The 18,615-nt window shown below is 44.5% G+C and overlaps 1 pseudogene; it reads left to right on the forward strand.

Moving 5' to 3' along the window:
• The first annotated feature begins 12,910 nt into the window (after window positions 1-12,910).
• Window positions 12,911-13,029, forward strand: LOC122337745 (annotated as a pseudogene).
• The last annotated feature ends 5,586 nt before the right edge of the window (window positions 13,030-18,615 follow it).

Here is an 18,615-nt window from a genome sequence, read left to right on the forward strand (position 1 = left end):
TTTTGCGTTTTTTCACTACTTATCTAATACACTGGCCCTTAGTGTGGCCAAAGTTTGACCAGCTCTTTGCTTTCCCTTACTGCTTATTTAATTCAATTGCCTTTAAAGTAGCTGATCTTTAAACAGCGTTTGGCTGTTTTGAACTAATTAACTAATGCTCTTATCTTTAATGTACCTTATTTTGAAGTATTTTTTGGTATTTCTTTCATTACTTGTCTAGTATGATGGCACTTAGTGTGCCTCACCATAAAATAGGGGGCTTTTTGCAGCAGATTTTGCTTACGGCCATACCACCCTCTTAACTTCTGATCTCAGAAGCTAAGCAGAGTTGGGCCTAGTTAGTACTTGGATGGGAGACCAGCTCTTTGCTTTCCCTTACTGCTTATTTAATTAAATTGCCTTTAAAGTAGCTGATCTTTAAACAGCGTTTAGTTTGTAAGCGTTCAAAACCAGACATCAAGGCTCACAGAATAACCCCATAACAGTGACACATGACTGGGCATGATTTTATTCAGTAAAGGCCCTGGATTACAGTTTTCTTTAAGGCCTGGGCCCACAGACTCATTAATATAACACTTTTATCGGCATGATCTTGGCCGGGTTAAGTTCGACTTCTCGGACGCTTTCCCACTCGACCATGGTAACCCTGGAAGAAAATTTTTAAGCATTCTATAAGTTACAATATGTCCACTATAACTATAAGTTACTATAAATCCAGACATCCAGGCGCTTCATCGAGGCGATATTGGCCGGGATAGGTGCGACTTCTCAAATGCTTTTCCACTCAACCCCAGCCACCCTGGATGAAATTTTTAAGTGTTCAAAACCTAGACATCCAGGCGCTTCATCTAGCCAATCTTGGCCGTGAAAGGTGCCACTTCTTGTACTCTTTCCCACTCGACCCCCACCACCCTAGAGTAAATTTTTAAACGTTCAAAACCTAAGTTCAAACATCCAGGCGCTTCTTCCAGCCAATCTTGGCCAGGTTAAGTGTGACTTCTCGGAGGCTTTACCACTCGACCATGGAAACCCTGGAGGAAATTTTTAATTGTTTCGAACCTAAGTCCAGACATCCAGGCGCTTCTTCCAGCCGATATTGCCGAGTTAGGTGTGACCTCTCGGATGACTTTTTCACTCGATCCACGCCACCCTGGATGAAATTTTTAAAAATTCAAAACCTAACCCCAGACATCCAGGCACTTCATCCAGCTGATCTTGATAAGTGCGATTTCTCGGACGCTTTCCCATTCGACCATGGTAACCCTGGAGGAAATTTTTAAGCATTTAAAACCTTAGTCCAGACATCCAGGTGCTTCATCCAGGGACTTCATCCAGGCGATATTGGCCGGGTTAAGTGCGACTTCTCGGACACTTTTCCCACTCGTCCATGGTAACCCTGAGGAGGAAATTTAAAATCATTCAAAACCTAATTTCAGACATCCAGGCGCTTCATCCAGCTGATATTGGCCAAGTTAAGTGCGACTTCTCGGATGACTTTTTAACTCAACCCCCACCACCTTGGAGGAAATTTTCAATCATTCAAAACAAAAGTCCAGACATCCAAGCTATATTGGCCGGGTTAAGTGCGACTTCTCAGATGCTTTTCCACTCGACCTTGGTAACCCTGAAAGAAATTAAGCGTTCAAAACTTAAGTTCAGACATCCAGGCGCTTCGTCCAGGCGATATTGGCCGTGATAGGTGCTACTTCTTGGACTCTTTCCCACTCGACCCCTGCCACCCTCTAAGAAATTTTTAAACTTTCAAAACCAAAGTCCAGACATCCAGGTGCTTCATCCAGGGGCTTCATCCAGGCGATATTGGCCGGGTTAAGTGCGACTTCTCGGATGACTTTTTAACTCAACCCCCACCACCTTGGAGGAAATTTTCAATCATTCAAAACAAAAGTCCAGACATCCAAGCTATATTGGCCGGGTTAAGTGCGACTTCTCAGATGCTTTTCCACTCGACCTTGGTAACCCTGAAAGAAATTTTTAAGCGTTCAAAACTTAAGTTCAGACATCCAGGCGCTTCGTCCAGGCGATATTGGCCGTGATAGGTGCTACTTCTTGGACTCTTTCCCACTCGACCCCTGCCACCCTCTAAGAAATTTTTAAACTTTTAAAACCGAAGTCCAGACATCCAGGTGCTTCATCCAGGGGCTTCATCCAGGCGATATTGGCCGGGTTAAGTGCGACTTCTCGGACACTTTCGCACACGACCATGGTAACTGTAGGGTTTGCACCTATTATTAATTATGATAATTATGAATTATCATTTGAATTAGCTCTTAATTCAAATTTGGGGAATTTAACCTTAAAAGATTCACTTTGGTATGCAATTACAATATACCTTTAAATCACCTAATACGTCCAGCGTTTTAGGGCAATTTAAACGTATGTTACCAATATGAATTTACTCTGTGATCAGCAAAATAAATCAATTGGATTTTACTCGTTTATCTGATCTTCGCTTTACCTCGAGCAGGTAACAACGGATCTGGGCATGAGTTTGTCGTTCCAATCACATAACACACAAACGAAAATTCGTAATAATGAAACAAAATTTATTAATCAATACCTACTACACACACACACATACACATACATTCATACACACATTCACGGGTTGGAAGGGAAAATGGATAATTGTCTGTCCAAAGTCTGTTAGCTAGTTCTGAGATCGCACTAAGAGCACCAACAAAGCAAAGTTAGGTTTTAGCTTTGCTTATGTGTGTCTGCGCCAATTCAGTAGAGATGAAAAGGTAGTTTTACCACTCGGCTTGTCTGGGGAAATCCCGGCTTGCTGATTGGTCAGGCTCGTCCGTGGGATGACGTGGTGGGGCTTTCCTGGGCCGTTTGAATGGAGTCTTTCTAGCTTGGTGGTTCGCTTTGGATGAACCGAGTTGGTTACCGGAAGGGCAGTGAGTGTCCGTGGAGTGATGTAACGGAGCGGACCGGAGTCGAGGGTATCGGGTCGTTCTCGTTCAGAATCTTCTCACTTCTCCAAGTTCCGAAGTTTCTCTGTTTCCTTGGCAATTCCTGCAGCGACCCGAATTCCCCTGCGACTCCTGGTGGTTCCGAAAACTCTCGTACAGGCTCGTTGCAAGCTCCCTGTTGCTGTGTTTTGAGGTGCAAGTTTTGGGCCGTGCCCTGGGCAGCTGTCCAATCCCGAGGCCGAAGGGACGTGACCACGCCTGCTTTCGACTCGGTTTCGAGTGTATTTTATCCCAGTTAGAACTGACATTCTGCACTTCTGTTTCTTATCGAAAGTTTATGAATAGAATACACTGTTGTGCATTTTAACAAACACACCTATTCATTCACCATGATATTGGAAACATCATCAGCTTCAACTTGACACCAAACATGCATTATCTAGCACTTATGGAGCGCTATCTGTTAGCGGATTATTTGAAGATTACACAGCGGTTTCTACATACATTTCATTTACAATCGAACCTATATTGGTTCGAAAAGAAAGTATTTAGATTGTTCATTGTTAGATTGTTAGTAGTTTGACGTGTGTCCTGGCAGTTCCTTCGTTGTAGCGAAAGGGAAAAGGCGCGCTTTTGAGGAATGTGTCTTGGGACAGAGCAAGCCTCCTTGGGGGGGGTTGAAAGTGTGAGGCTGTCCTGACCACATTGATTCACCACGGGAGTCTTATCACCTTTTGACTTGGTGGCTCGGTAGAACCGGTCCCAGATCAGTGCGCAGAACGGGTTATCGTGCTGTCGACCAGATGTTGCATTTCAATCATCCCAATCTTGACGTGGGTACGCTCGGATTGGCCGAGCTCACTGCAGCGACAGTCCCTTGCGAACACCTGGCAGACTTTGCGGCGCTCTGCAACGCTCTGCAGACCATTTTGATTGCATTTATGGTCCGGGGTGTGGAGGATGCGCGGTTTTACGATCCGGTTTTAGGGTGATTCCCCCTTTCATGGTTCGTGTCTGTTCATCAAGGCCTCACATAACCCTGGAGGAAAATTTTAAGCGTTTAAAACCTTAGTCCAGACATACAGGCGCTACATTTAGCTGATCTTGGCCATAATAGGTGTGACTTCTCGGACGATTTTTTCACTCGACCCCCGCCACCTTGCAGTAAAATTTCAATCATTCAAAACGTAACTCCTGACATCAAGGCGTTATTGGCCGGGTTAAGTGCGACTTCTTGGACACTTTCCCACTCAACCATGGTAACCCTGGAGAAAATTTTTAAGCGTTTAAAACGTAAGTCCAGACATCAAGGCGCTTCATTTAACCGATCTTGGCCGTGATAGGTGTGACTTCTTGGATGTTTTCCCACTCCACCCCCACCACCCTGGAGGAAATTTTTAGGCGTTTAAAATGTAAGTCCAGACATCCAGGCGCTTGGACCCACAGACTCACCCCATTACTGTAACACTTTTATGGGTATGATCTTGGCCGGGTTAAGTGCGACTTCTCGTACGCTTTCCCATTCGACCATGGTAACCCTGTAGAAAATTTTTAAGCGTTCAAAACCTACGTCCAGACATCCAGGCGCTTCGTCCAGGCGATATTGGCCGTGATAGGTGCTACTTCTTGGACTTTTTCCCACTCGACCCCCGCCACCCAGGAAGAAATTTTTAAGCGTTTAAAACCTATCTCCAGGTGCTTCACCCAGCCGAACTTGGCCGGGTTAAGTTTGACTTCTTGGACGGTTTCCCACTCGACCATGGTTAACCTGGAACAAATTTTTAAGCATTCAAAACCTAAGTCCAGACATCCAGGCGCTTCCTCAAGCTGATATTGGCCGATTTAGGTGCGACTTTTCGGACAACTTTTTCATTCGACCCCCGCCACCATGGATGAAATTTTTAAGCATTCAAAACCTAACCCCAGACATCCAGGCGTTTCATCCAGCCGATCTTGGCTGGGTTAACTGAGACTTCTCGGAGGCTTTCCCACTCGACCATGATAACCCTGGAAGAAACTTGTAAGCATTTAGAAACCTAAGTCCAGACATCCAGGCGCTTCATCCAGACCATATTGGCAAGAGTTAGGTGCGACTTCTCGGATGACTTTTTCACTCAATCCCCGACACCCTGGATGAAAATTTTAAGCATTCAAAACCTAACCCCAGAAATTCAGGCACTTCATCCAGACTATATTGGCCGGGTTAAGTGCGACTTCTCATATGCTTTTCCACTTGACCAGGGTAACCCTGGAAGAACTTTTTAAGCGTTTTAAACCTAAGTCCAAACATCCAGGTGCTTCATCTAGCCGATCTTGCCCGTGATAGGTGCAACTTCTTGGACGCTTTCCCACTTGACCCCTGCCACCACGGAGGAAATTTTTGAACGTTCAAAACCTTAGTCCTAACATTCAGGCGCTTCTACCAATCGATCTTAGCCAGGAGAGGTGTGATTTTTCGGACACTTTCGCACTCGACCATGGTAACCCTGGAGGAAATTTTTAAGCATTCAAAACCTTAGTCCAGACATCCAGGCGCTTCATCCAGGCGCTTCATCCAGGGGCTTCATCCAGGCGATATTGGCCGGGTTAAATGCGACTTCTCAGACACTTTTCCACTCAACCATGACAACCCTGGAGTAAATTTTTTAACGTTTAAAATCTTAGTCCTAACATTCAGGCGCTTCATCCAGCCGATCTTAGCTGGGATAGGTGCAATTTCTCTGACGACTATTTCACTCGACCCCCGCCACCCTGGATGAAATTTTTAAGCATTCAAAACCTAACCCCAGACATCCAGGCATTTCATCCAGCCGATCTTGGCTGGGTTAACTGAGATTTCTCTGAGGCTTTCCCACTCGCCCATGATAACCCTGGAAGAAATTTGTAAGCATTTAGAAAAGTCCAGACATCCAGGCGCTTCATCCAGCGCATATTGGCAAGAGTTAGGTGCGACTTCTCGGACGACTTTTACAATCGACCCCCACCTTGGAGGAAATTTTCAATCGTTGTAAACGTAAGTCCAGACATCCAGGCGATATTGGCCGGGTTAAGAGCGACTTCTCAGACATTTTCCCACTCCACCATGGTAAGCCTGGATAAAATTTTAAGCATTTAAAACCTAAGTCCAGACATCCAGGCGCTTCGTCCAGGCGATAATGGCCAGGGTAAGTGTGACTTCTCTGAGGCTTTCCCACTCTACCATGGTAACCATGGAAGAAATTTGTAAGCGTTCTAAGTCCAGACATCCAGGCTCACAGACGAACCCTATAACAGTAACACATCACTGTGCATGATTTTATTTAGTAAAGGCCCAGGATTACAGTTTTCTTTAAGGCCTGGGACCACAAACTCACCCCATTGCTATAATACTTTTATGGGCATGATCTTGGCCGGGTTAAGTGCGACTTCACTGAGGCTTTCCCACTTGACAATCGTAACCCTGGAAGAAATTTTTAAGCGTTCAAAACCTAAGTACAGACTTCCAGGCACTTCTTCCAGCCGATTTTGGCTAAGTTAGCTGCGACTTCTCAGATGACTTTTTCATTCGATCCCGCCACCCTGGATGATATTTTTAAGCATTCAAAACCTAATCTCAAACATCCAGGCTCTTCACTCAGACGATATTGGCCAAGTTAAGTGTGACTTTCTCAGACGCTTAACTACTCGACCATGGTAACCCTGGAAAAAAATTTTAAGCATTCAAAACCTAAGTCCAGACATCCAGGCGCTTCATCCAGACGATTTTCGCTGGGTTAAGTGCGACTTTCTCGGACGCTTAACTACTCGACCATGGTAACCCTGGAAAAAAAATTTAAGCATTCAAAACTTAACCCTAAACATCCAGGTGCTTCATCCAGCCAAACTTGGCCAGGTTAAGTTTGACTTCTTGGACGATTTCCCACTCATCCATGATAAACCTGGAACTCAGTTTTAAGCATTCAAAACCTAATTCCAGACATTCAGGCGCAACATCCAGGCGATATTGGTCGGGTTAAGTTCGACTTCTTGGACGGTTTCCCACTCATCCATGGTAAACCTGGAATTAATTTTTAAGCATTCAAAACCTAAGTCCAGATATTCAGGCGCTTCATCCAAACGATATTGGCCGGGTTAAGTGCTACTTCTCGGACACTTTCCCTCTCGACCATGGTAACCCTGGAGGAAATTTTTAAGGGTTTATAACCTAAGTCCCGATATCCAGGCGATATTGGTCAACTTAGGTGCAACTTCTCAGACAACTTTTTCACTCGATCCCCGCCACCCTGGATGAAATTTTTAAGCATTCAAAACCTAACCCCAGTCATCCAGGCGCTTCATCCAGCCGATCTTGGCCATGATAGGTGCTATTTCTTGGTCTCTTTCCCACTCAACCACTGTCAACCTGGTGGATATTTTAAAAACATTCAAAACCTAAGTCCAGACATCCAGGTGCTTTACCTAGCCGATCTTGGCCGGGTAAAGTTTGACTGCTCGGAAGCTTTCCCACTCGACCATGGTAACCCTGGATGAAATTTTTAAGCGTTCAAAACCTAACCCCAAACATCCAGGCGTTTCATCCAGCCGAACTTGGCCGGGTTAAGTTCGACTTCTTGGACGGTTTCCCACTCGACTATGGTAAACCTGGAACAAATTTTTAAGCATTCAAAACCTAAGTCCAGACGTCCAGGCGCTTCTTCTAGCCGATCTTGGCAATAATTAGTGCGACTTCTCGGACAACTTTTTCACTCAACCTCCACCTTGGAGTAAATTTTCAATCGTTCAGAACTTAAGTCCAGACATCCAGGCGATATTGACCGGGTTAAGTGTGACTTATCGGACACTTTCCCACTCGACCATAGTAACCCTGGAGGAAATTATTAAGTGTTTAAAACGTAAGTCCAGACATCCAGGCACTTCATCCACGCGACATTGGCCGGGTTAAGTGCGACTTTTCGGACGCTTTTTTCACTCGACCATGGTAACCCTGGAGAAAATTTTTAAATATTCAAAATCTAAGTCCAAACATACAGGCGCTTCCTCCAGGCAATATTAGCCGGGATAAGTGCGACTTCTCATACGCTTTTCCACTCGACCACGGTAACCGTGGAAGAAATTTTTAAGCGTTCAAAATCCAAATCCAGACATCCAGGCGATCTTGGCCGTGATAAGTGCTACTTCTTGGAATCTTTCCTAATCGATCCCTGCCACCCTGGAGGAAATTTTTAAACGTCCAAAACATCCAGGCGCTTCATTCTGCCGATCTTGGCCGGGTTAAGTGCGACTTCTCGGAGGCTTTCCCACTCGACCATGGTAACCATGGAAGAAATTTGTAAGCGTTCAAATCCTAAGTCCAAACATCCAGGCTCACAGACTAACCCCATAACAGTAACACATCACTGGCCATGATTTTACTTAGTAAAGGCCCAGGAGTACAGTTTTCTTTAAGGCCTGGGCCCACAAACTCACCCCATTGCTATTACACTTTTACGGGCATGATCTTGGCCGGGTTAAGTGCGACTTCTCGGAGGCTTTCCCACTCGACCATGGTAACCATGGAAGAAATTTGTAAGCGTTCAAATCCTAAGTCCAAACATCCAGGCTCACAGACTAACCCCATAACAGTAACACATCACTGGCCATGATTTTATTTAGTAAAGGCCCAGGAGTACAGTTTTCTTTAAGGCCTGGGCCCACAAACTCATTTTTAAGCGTTCAAAACCTAAGTCCAGACATCCAGGCGCTTCATCCAGCCAATATTGGCTAAGTTAGGTGAAACTTTTCGGACAACTTTTTTACTCGATCTCCGCCACCCTGGATGAAATTTTTAAGCATTCATATAGCCGATCTTGGGCATGATAGGTGCTATTTTTTGGACTCTTTCCCACTCGACCACTGTCAACCTGGAGGAAATTTTTAAACGTTCAAAACCTTAGCCCTAACATTCAGGCACTTCATCCAGCCGATCTTAGCCGGGATAGGTGCTATTTCTCGTATGCTTTCCCACTCGACCATGGTAACCCTATAGAAAATTTTTAAGCATTTAAAACCAAAGTCCAGACATCCAGGTGCTTTATCTAACCGATATTGGCCGGTTTAAATGCGACTTCACGGACACTTTCCCTCTCGACCATGGTAACCCTGGAGGAAATTTTTAAGTGTTTAAAACCTAAGTCCAGACATCCAGACGCTTCAACCAGCTAATATTGGTCGAGTTAGGTGCGACTTCTCGGACGACTTTTTCACTTGACCCATGCCACCCTGGATAAAATTTTTAATCGTTCAAAACCTAAGTCCAAACATTCAGGCGCTCGTTACAGCTGATCAAGTCCCGGTTACTTGAGACTTCTCGGACACACATATTTGTGAACCCCCTATGTCTGGATTTCAATTTTCCAAAGAGACTGTCACAGACTATCCCAACACAGAAACACTTTATCGGGCATGATTTTATTCAAAAAAACCCTGGATGAAAGTTTTCTATAAGGCCTGCGCTCACAGACTAACCCAACACAGTAACGCTTTATCGGGCATGATTTTATTTAATAAAGGCTCTCGATTAATGTTTTCTTTAAGGCCTGCGCACAGGGCACGAATTCAGAGTTTTTAGACCAAAAGAAAAAAGTAAAGTTGACGTAAAAGTTGCTCCTGGGTAAATGACCACCTCAAAAGCGTTCAAAAAGTCCAGACATCCAGGCGATATTGGCCGGGTTAAGTTATTCAGTAAAGGCCCTGGATTACAGTTTTCTTTAAGGCCTGGGCCCACAGATTCACCCCATTATTATAACAATTTTATGGACATGATCTTGGCCGGGATAAGTTCAACTTCTCATACGCTGTTCCACTCGACCACAGTAACCCTGGAAGAAATTTTTAAGCGTTCAAAACCTATGTCCAGACATCCAGGCGCTTCATCTAGCCGATCTTGGCCGTCATAGGTGCTACTTCTTGGACTCTTTCCCACTCGACCCCCACCACCCTGGAGGAAACTATTAAACATTCAAAACCTAAGTCCAAACATCCAGGCGCTTCATCAAGCTTATCTTGGCTGGGTTAAGTGCTACTTCCTGGACTCTATCCCACTCAAACCCGATCACTTTGGAGAAAATTTTTAAACATTCAAAAAATAAATGCAGACATACATGCGCTTCCTCCAACTGATCTTGGCCGGATTAAGTTTAGACATCCAGGTGATATTGGCCAGGATAGGCGCGATTTCTCAGACGTTTTCCCACTCGACCATGGTAATCCTGGAGGAAATTTTTAAGCATTCAAAACCTATGTCCAGACATCCAGGCGATATTGGCCAGGTTAAGTACGACTTCTCAAACGCTTTTCCACTCGACCATGGTAGCCTTGGAAGCAATTTTTAAGTGTTTAATACCTAAATCCAAACATCCAGGAGCTTCATCCAGCCGATCTTGGTTGGGTTAAGTGCGACTTCTCGGAGGCTATCCCACTCGACCATGGTAACCCTGGAAGTAATTTTTAAGCATTCAAAATATAAGCCCAGACAGCCAGGTGCTTCACCCAGGCGATATTGGCTGGGATAAGTGCGTCTACTCGGTTACTTTCCCACTTGAACATGGTAACCCTGGAAGATATTTTTAAGCTTTTAAAACCTAAGTCCAGACATCCTGGCGCTTCATCCTGATGATATTGGCCGGGTTAAGTACGACTTCTCGGACACTTTACCACACGACCATGGTAACCCTGGAAGTAATTTTTAAGCATTCAAAATCTAAGACCAACTATCCAGGCGCTTCATCTAGGCGATCTTGCCTGTGATAGGTGCTACTTCTTCAACGCTTTACATTCGACCCCCGCCACCCTGGAGGAAATTTTTAAATGTTCAAAATCAAAGTCCAAACATCCAGGTGCTTCATCCAGCCGATCTTGGCCTGGATAGGTGCGATTTCTCGGACACTTTCCCACTCGACTATGGTAACCCTGGAGCAAACTTTTAAGCGCTCAAAACCTAAGCCCAAACATCCAGGCACTTCATCCAGGCAATATTAGCCGGGTTAAATGCAACTTCTCGGATCTTGGTCTACTGGACCATGGTAACCCTGGAAGAAATTTTTAAGCGTTCAAAACTTAAGTCCAGACATCTAGGCTCACAGACCAACCCCATAACAGTAACACATTACTGGTGTGAGGCAGGCCTTGATGAACAGACACGAACCATAAAAGGGGGAATCACCCTAAAACCGGATCGTAAAACCGGATCGTAAAACCGCGCATCCTCCATGCCTCGGACCATAAATGCAATCAAAATGGTCTGCAGAGCGTTGCAGAGCGCCGCAAAGTCTGCCAGGTGTTCGCAAGGCACTGTCGCTGCAGTGAGCTCGGCCAATCCGAGCATACCCATGTCAAGATTGGGATGATTGAAATGCAACATCTGGTCGACAGCACGATAACCCGTTCTGCACACTGATCTGGGACCGGTTCTACCAAGCCACCAAGTCAAAAGGTGATAAGACTCCCGCGGTGAATCAACGTGGTCAGGACAGGCTCACACTTTCAACCCCACCCAGGGAGGTTTGCTCTGTCCCAACACACACTCCGTAAAAACGCGCCTTTTCCTTTTCGCTACAACAAAGGAACTGCCAGGACACAAGCAAAACTATTAAATGAACAATCTAAATGCCTTCCTTTCAAACAAATATAGGTTGATTTGTAAATAACTGTGTAATAAATGTTTTGGGATGTATGTAGGAACCGCTATATAATCTTTGAATAATCCTCTAACAGAGAGCGTTCCATAAGCGCTAGATAATGCATGTTTGATATCAAATTGAAGCTTACGATGTTTCCAATATCGTGGTGAATGAATCTGTGTGTTTGTTCAATGCACAACAGTGTATTCCGCTTATAAGCTTTTTGATAAGGAACAGAAGTGCAGAATGTCAGCTCTAACTGGGATAAAATATGCCCGAAACCGGAGTCGAAAGCAGGCGTGGATACGCCCCTTCGACCTCGGGATTGGACAACTGCCCAGGGCACGGCCCAAAACTTGCACCTCAAAACACAGGAACAGAGCTCTCTGAGTTGAGTCGAGAAGAACTTTTCGGAACCACCAGGAGTCGCAGGGAATTCGGGTCACTGCAGGAATTGCCAAGGAAACAGAGAAACTTCGGAACTTGAAGAAGTTAGAAGACTCTGAACGAGAACGACCCGATACCCTCGACTCCGGTCCGCTCCGTTACATCACTCCACGGACACTCACTGCCCTTTCTGTAACCAACTTGGTTCATCCAAAGCGAACCACCAAGCTAGAGAGACTCCATTCAAAGGGCCCGGGAAAGCCCCACTGCGTCATCCCAAGGACGAGCCTGACCAATCAGCAAGCCGGGATTTCCCCAGACAAGCCAAGTGGTAACATGAATGTATGTGTATGTGTGTGTGTGTTTGTATGCTTAGTCTTCTCAGTGTAGTCTTGTCAATTAGTAGGTATTGATTAATAAATTTTGTTTCATTATTACGAATTCTTGTTTGTGTGTTATGTGACTGGAAAGTTAAACTCATGCCCAGATCCATTGTTACCTGCTCGAGGTAAAGCGAAGATCAGATAAACGAGTAAAGTCCAATTGATTTATTTTGCTGATCACAGAGTAAATTCATATTGGTAACATACATTTAAATTGCCCTAAAACTCTGGACGTATTAGGTGATTTAAAGGTATACTTGAATTGCATACCAACGTGAATATTTTAAGATTCAATTCCCCAAACTTGAATTGAGAATTAATTCAAATGACAATTCATAATTATCATAATTAATAATAGGTGAAACCCTACACTGGGCTTGATTTTATTCAGTATTTTATTACAGTTTTCTTTAAGGCTACATAGTTAAGTAATTAACTAATGCTCTTATCTTTCATTTATCTTATTTTGAAGTTTTTTTTTTTTGTATTTCTTTCATTACTTACTATCTAGTATAACGGCACTGAGTGTGCCTCACCTTTAAATAGGGGCCTTTTTGCAGCAATTCACGCTTGAGGCCATACCACCCTGTTCACGCCTTATCTCGTCTGATTTCAGAAGCTAAGCAGAGTTGTGCCTGGTTAGTACTTGGATGGGAGACTGCCTAGGAATACCGGGTGCTGTAAGTTTTTTGGTTTTCTTCACTACTTATCTAATACACTGGCCCTTAGTGTGGCCAAAGTTTGACCAGCTCTTTGATTTCCCTTACTGCTTATTTAATTCAATTGCCTTTAAAGTAGCTGATCTTTAAACAGAGTTTGACTGTTTTTAAGTACTTAACTAATGCTCTTATCTTTAATGTACCTTATTTTGAAGTTTTTTTTTGTATTTATTTCATTACTTATCTAGTATGATGGCACTTAGTGTGCCTCACCTTAAAATAGGGGGCAGCTCTCGCCTACGGCCGTCCCACCCTGTTCACGCCTGGTCTCGTCTGATATCAGAAGCTAAACTGAGTTGGGCCTAGTTAGTACTTGGATGGGAGACTGCCTAGGAATACAGGCTACTGTAAGTTTTTTGGTTTTCTTCACTACTTATTGAGAGAATTAATTCTCTATTACTGTGTGTGTGTGAGCAAGGTATGATAATTGTTCTAGTCCCTTTTCGCCCTGCAGGTATAGTTTCAGGTTACTCTACTAACTCTGTAGTCTTTCATTCCTTATATAGACTTGCTTTGTCTCTAGTCTGCTAGTTTTGTGAATCTTCAACCCATATATGGAGTTGTCTTTTGTCCTCTCCGTAGTGGGCAGTTGAGGCATGTCCAGCTATGCAATAGAGGTCAACGCCCTATAAGGGCTATATAAGCTGATGTTTTTCTCTCTGTGTTAAGCTGCATTCTGAATAAACCAGATTTGATTTCACTCGTGTGGTTTGTTTCGACTGCTGCTTCCAGGCGCCTGAATTTGTTCTGTACTGATGAACGGACACAGGGGACGCATACACTGAAGAAGAGAAGTTCTTACAGTTCTGGGGGCTCGTCGGGATACATCTGACCAGGTAAGAGAAAGTATAGTTTCACTACCTGAGTAGATGTATCCGCGTAAGTCAATTGTATCGTGTTTGATTAAATTCAGACTAGATTGACTTGTTATAGTATGTGTCCGAGTCATCAGTGGTCAGAATTGGACAAACATATCCTAAACCTGAACCCTCTGAAACACCCAAAGCATGGATGGAACGTTGTGGTTGGGGATACTACACGGTTCCATATCTTGATAATTTGGCGGGATGGACAGCGGGTACCCAGTGGCGAGATTATCCGCGTGAGGGCACTTTCGACCCAAGTCATATGAAAACAGTTTACAATTTAGTATATGGAGGTGAGGGCGACCCTGATTGGGATTACAATTATATGAGAGGAGGATATGACGTGTGGTATAAAATGGCAGAGGTTTGGAGGGAAAAGACGAATGCGTATGTTCCAAAAGCAGTTTTGAAAACTGTACCAAAACCAAAGAAAAATGATAAAGACAAACCATTGACAATGTCTAAACCGTGTGACGAGAAACCGCCGCCTTATGTTAATCAGATGCTCGCGCCACTGTCAATTAGTTGGGGCTGATTATAGATTCATTCTGCATAGCAAATTAGGCGCAGCCTATGATGAGAACGCTGTAATTAAGGCAGTACCTGTTCTCGCACCGAAATTTGACATAGTTAAGCGCGAGGATTTAACAGAAGGAATCGGGGAAGGAAAGACCAGCAGGAAAAGGACAGTTATTGAATTTGCATGGCGTGATGATCCGGAAGAAATGATGAGCCAACTGAGTGTACAATTAAAAAAGTATCTTTTGGATTTGAAATCTTCCAACCGTGATCTGTCACAAGTCACTAACTGTAAACAGGGCAAGGATGAGACTGTTGCATGTTTTTTCACCCGTTTTTCGGACGTGTGGAAGGTTGTGGGCGGACTGAAGCTGGACAGTAATGAGCCCAACCCGATGTTCATATCTACCTTTATGTCCAACTGCCTTCCAACCCACAAGGATGTTCTGAAGCACCATCTGTGTGACAGACATAACCTGAAGGTTAAAGATGCGGGGGTCAAAATCAGAACTTTAGAGAGTGATGGTATGTTCCCTGAGGTAGGAAAACGCAACGTTGTATGTGTGTCTGTAGCTGGTGGCTATGCACCAGGTACACAAGGAGGATTTAAGGAGGGCAGAAAGCCAGGAAGGTGTAATTATTGTAACAAGCCTGGGCATTGGGCAAGAGAATGTAACAAGCGCAGGGCCGATGAGCAGGCAAGGGTGGGGCAACCCCAGCCCCCGAGAGGGTCCCCACAGATGTATGCGCAGATGTATGCACAGCCTAGCAGTCAGCAGCAACAGCCTCAGGCTCCTTACCAACCTAGGGGCTACGTGCAGCAGCCTGTCTACCGTCCTCAAGAATAGGGCAGCCCACAGAGTTATGACCCCACTGAAGTTGTAAATTCTGCACTTTTATCTCTTTGTTTTGCTTCCCCCACAGGGCGTGAATTGCCACTCATTGAGTTACACGTGAATGGGCAAACGTACCCCTTTCTGTTGGATACTGGGGCTACGTTGTCTTCTTTGGGGTCTATGTATAAGGGGCCTATATCATCATCATCTGTTAGCTCTTTGGGAATCGATGGGGTGCCCTTCAGGAGTCCTATGACTCCTCCCTTTGTTGTCTTTTGTGTGGATGATCCAAATTGTAAATTTAAGCATCGTTTTGTGTTCATGGCTGACTCTCCTTTTAATTTGCTTGGTAGAGACTTGATGTCCAAACTGTGTTTGTCTCTATCCTTTGCAGGGTCACAGCTTGTGGTTGAAACTACTTCCTCTCCCTCAGCGCCCTTGGTTGCCGTCCAAGGCCTTATAGTTCCTCATAATGTTTCTTGTGTTCACAGCAGCGGCCCTGACTGCCTTTCCCTTACAGCTCTCCCTGACTCACTATGGGCCTTACACAAGGATGATGTTGGCCTTGTGTCCTGTGTACCATACGAAGACTTAATACAGGCCTGTTGTCTTCCTAGTTCGTTGTCCATCATCAAAACTAAGGGCCATTCTGTCCTTGATACCCTTGAGGCTAGAGGTAACACTTTAGCTGACTATGCAGCCAAAACTGCTGCAGCATCTGGATTGATGCCATCATGGTTGTCTGTCTCTGCTGTTTCGACATCTGTTATGACTAGTAATATGTTACCTGACATAGATATTTGTGCTATACAGGCGGCCGCAACAGAAGCGGATGTGGCGTTTTGGATCTCTGAGGGAGCGTCAAAGAATGACGACGGTATTTTGTTGACTCTTCCGGCCGTGTGTGTGTGCCAGCCTCCTGTGCCCGTTCTTGGTAAGAGAGTTTCATGGTGTCACACACCGCGGCCGAAGAGGGGTATTGGATGAAATGACCAATTTTTTGTGCATCCAACATTTAGCCACATATGTTAATTCCACTTTAGACAGGTGCATGGTTTGTGCTATGAATAATTGTTCTAAACCTTTGGCGTCGCATCAACAGCTCCCTCTGCCAGAGGGCCCATTGCAACAATGGCAAGTAGATTTCACACATCTACCTAAGAGGGGCCCATACAAATACCTATTGGTGTTTGTGGACAAATTTTCTAGATGGGTGGAGGCGTTTCCATGCCCAAAGGAAGACGCCCCCACTGTGGTACGATATCTACTCAAAGAAATAATTCCTAGATATGGTATACCACTCGCCATAGACTCTGATAAGGGCCCTGCCTTCGTGTCTAAAGTACTAATGAACCTAATGAAAGAATTACAGATCACGTGGAGACACCACATTCCATATCATCCTCAATCATCTGGTATAGTCGAAAGGGCAAATCGTACTATCAAAGATAAATTACGAAAAGCAATGCAAACGGTCGGTCACCAAGACTGGACCTCACTGCTACCCGTTGTCCTGGCAGAAATGAGAATGTCACCCCATAAGGGTCTCAAAGGTCTATCACCATATGAGATGGTGATGGGACGCCCTTTCCCCGCGCCTTGGAGAAAGGGAGGGTGTGTTTTGGGAGATGGGGGATGTGATGTCCATATGAGTGAATATGTGCAGTTACTAATTGAAGCTCTCCACAAGAATTGGAGCAAAATGCATTCGAGTTCAGCACCTATGCCAATTGACATGACTCACCCTTTTCAAGTGGGTGACACAGTATTAGTGAAACAATTCTTAAAAATGGGAGACCCATTGGACAAAACAAAATATAGTGCTCCTACCAAAATTGTTGCTGTAACTCGAACCGCCGTACTAACTGATTCTTTTCCACAGTGGATCCATGCAACCAGGCTGAAAATGCATCAATCAGCAGTATGAATGTCTAATAGTTTCTGACCAGATTGTTATTAGCCGTCAACACCTGAACAAGGGGCCACTCTTGTAGGATCATTGATCACTACTGTCACGGGACGGGAGGGGCTGGACGGTGCGCATTACTGGACTGACGACCTGACGACTTCTTACGTAGATTGGTTGCTATTGCACAACAGAGGAGCTGAACACGCAGCGCTGTTGCTGACATAGAAACTGACTGCACATATCCTTTGATTATATTATTTAATTATTATTTGATCAGAATGCAGCTTCTGTTAGTATTCATGATTTTTGTATCATTACAATGTGTGAACTGTGTTTTACCTACTGATAATTTGTTCTGGCGATATGCCAATTGGACAGCTAGACATCACACCAATGAGTCATGTTATGTATGTCAGCAAATCATGTCATCAACTGTATCAGTGTCCATGCCTGTCATGCCTCAAAACAATATAACAACTGTATGTAGATCGCTTAATAGCTGGAAGCCTGCCGTTAACTGTGATGGGTGGAGCAGCTCAATGACATCAACACAGGTTCCTTTCCTGAAGGAACATCTTGGGATAAGGCCAATGTTCCAGAGTTATCTTACCCTGTTCAGATATTCCAGCATACCTCACAGCATAAGAAACAGTACCACAGGTTGAAGAGATCTGTAGCTGATGACGTCCCTGAGGAAAATCAACTCTCAACTAAATGGCACCGGTTCTGGACCTCTTTGGTGCCCACGTATGGTGTCAGTGATCTGTGGCATCAGACCGAAGTTCTGCACTACCGTCTGGCTAAATTTGTTAATGACACCACAATTGGATTAGACGGAGCACGGAGGGAGCTGGGTGCTCTGCGTCTGATGACCACACAGAAGCGACTAGCCCTGGACATGTTGCTAGCAAAAGAAGGCGGAGTATGTGCTCTGGTTGGTGACCAGTGTTGTACGTACGTCCCAACTGAGGACGAACCTGCTGGTGCTGTGGGCCATGCTGTGAAGGAAATGAAAAAAGTTGCAGAAGACTTGTATGATGATGAACAAAAGATACAGGACTGGGGGTGGGGTATTTTACATCACCTGTTTGGCTGGATGACTCCTTTCTTTACTATGCTTGTACCAATTTTAATAATCTGTTTTGCTGTATGTGTTTTTGGACCATGCATTATGAGATGTTTGATGGATCGTGTGTATGCCACAATTGACAGTATGACAGGTCCTCGTTATACTCCAATGGCCAGAAATTAGGCTCTTCAGCCTAAAAAGGGACTGAGAGAATTAATTCTCTATTACTGTGTGTGTGTGTGTGTGAGCAAGGTATGATAATTGTTCTAGTCCCTTTTCACCCTGCAGGTATAGTTTCAGGTTACTCTACTAACTCTGTAGTCTTTCATTCCTTATATAGACTTGCTTTGTCTCT

This window comes from Puntigrus tetrazona, unplaced genomic scaffold (genome assembly GCF_018831695.1).
Source record: "Puntigrus tetrazona isolate hp1 unplaced genomic scaffold, ASM1883169v1 S000000975, whole genome shotgun sequence".
In the NCBI taxonomy this organism is placed as follows: domain Eukaryota; kingdom Metazoa; phylum Chordata; class Actinopteri; order Cypriniformes; family Cyprinidae; genus Puntigrus; species Puntigrus tetrazona.